This window comes from Condylura cristata, unplaced genomic scaffold, assembly GCF_000260355.1.
Source record: "Condylura cristata isolate star-nosed mole 26May11 unplaced genomic scaffold, ConCri1.0 scaffold00013, whole genome shotgun sequence".
Taxonomy (NCBI): domain Eukaryota; kingdom Metazoa; phylum Chordata; class Mammalia; order Eulipotyphla; family Talpidae; genus Condylura; species Condylura cristata.
In genome coordinates, this window is record NW_004567114.1 from 987,734 (window position 1) to 989,922 (window position 2,189).

The following is a 2,189-nucleotide window of genomic DNA, read 5'->3' on the forward strand; positions in this document are numbered from 1 at the left end:
AAAAAAAAAAAAAATTCATGGTGAGCACAGGAAGGAGGAACTGCAGGGCAGTTCCAGCCTGTGAGGGCCACCTGTCCGGCCCGGAGGGGAGGAACCGTCTCCTTGCTGGGAGGAGACCAGAAAACACCTTTCCCCACGTCACACGCGGAAAACACCTGTCCCCACTTCACACGCAGAAAACACCTGTCCCCACTTCACACATGGAAAACACCTGCTCCCACTTACACGCGGAAAACACCTGTCCCCACTTTACACATGGAAAACACCTGTCCCCACTTCACACGCGGCTCCATGGCCACGGTGGGACCTTGGCCAGAGCGCTGTCTTACCACCCCACCCGGGCAGCCTCGGGGAGCGCAACCCACGGCACCATTTCAGACGAGACATCCTGGGTCGTGCCCAGTGGAAAGGAAAAAGGAAACCAGCCAAGACTGGCAGGAGGGTGAGCACTGCCTTTACCAGCCCGGGCACCATCCAGGGCCTGGCCCGCGGCGGGGCCCCCCAAGGCCTATACCGCCCTCGCGTGGGCCTCTGGGGCGCAGGAGAGCTCAGGCCCCGGGGAGTGGTGGCCGAGCACAGGAGACCGCCATCCACCATGCCGGTGGCACCCACAAACTGGGGTGCAGGCTGGGGGTTCCGAGGAGGACATGCTTTTGGAGACACGACACAGCACTTGGGGGGCTGGGGAGGGGCGCTGAACACGCCAAAACCCCATGAGCAGGAGGGGCGCTTGGGGTGACAGGGGCACTCGGCGTGGTCACGGCAGGAAGACACTGCAGCCTGGGTCAAGGACAGGCTGAAGGAGGGACCCCCAAACAGTGAGACCAGGCAGAAGTCGGCAAGGAGCAAGGAGGGGACCCCGAGAGAGGAACACCCAGAGCAGAACCCGCAGACCCGGCACTGCCAGTCCAAGCACTGCTGTCCCTGCCTCCAGGGGCCACGGGCCCGCTCCAGGCATGTCCTGGCTGCCTGGACACGCTCCGCCAGGCTGGTGGGGGAAGGGACCGTCGCAGCGCTGGGGGGAGGGCGCCGGGGGGTGCCAGGGCCCCCAGACTGCTGTGTCCCAGCCCTTGGCACCTGGTGGCCCCTGCTGGGTCCTCCCGGTTGCAGAGCCCCGGCCGATGGGGGAGTGGGGGTGCCCCTCAGCAGAGCCCGGCCGCACGGAGGGATTTTGGGGAGAAGGAGCCAAGGAGTGTTCCCAAACAGCCTCGAGTCATGCCAAAGACAAGATTGTCAACGTGAGACTTGCAGCCATGTGGCCAGAGGCGCCTCTGCCGGCCAGGCCCCTGCGTGGAGGTTACGCAGGCTGTGGGGGCTCCCCTGCCCCTCCCCACCCCACCCCAGACAAATGCAGAGGCCCCAGCCTCAGCCGAAGCCCGAGGGCAGCCCTGGTCGCAGGTGGGGCCAGGCCCTGGACCCCTGCCTGCCCTCCTGGGGGCCCCCACAGTTAACCACTTTTGTGAACCATCACTACTCAGCTGCCTCCCAGTAGGGACAAGACTTGGGGTCTCCAGGCCCCACGTCTGGGCGACAGGCTGGGCGGGAGCATCCCAGATACCTCCAGTCACCCACACACATTTCAGGGGTGGGTGCCCCAACCCCAGAACCCACATCCGAGGCCTGCCCGCCATGCTAACTGAGGGGGACTGGGGCAGGCAGGTCTGGGGGTACCCTGGGGGGGCTTCACCACCAGCCACTCTCCCTGGAGCCTGGGAGGTGGCCTCAAGCCAGTGGGGGGCCTCACCCTGTAAGTCCATGGAAGCATTGTTGGGGCAGCGGCTGCAGACCCCAGACCCCTCACCCCTGGCCCCCAGCTCCGAGTGCTGCATAAGCCGTGCACCCCAGCTGGGGTTCCCGTCCGTCCCCCACACCACCGTCATGTGTGTGAGCCACAGGGCCGCCTCAGACCCACCCGCTGGCCTCCCAGAGCCAAGCGGGGTCCCCCAACACCTCTCACCGCGGGAGACCCTTCCCCACTAGCCCCACCAGCTCTGGAGCACTGAGCTCTGGAGGCCCCTTGAGGGAAGGAACGGGGTGGGGGGTTGGGGGGCTTCAGGCTCCAGTCAAGAACTCACCGCGTCGGAGAGGCTGTAAGCTCCTCGCACCAGGATGGACACCGGCTGCGGGAAGAGGCGGCGTCAACAGGGAGCCCCCGGCCCCCACCCCTGCCGCCGCCTGCGGTGGGTCCA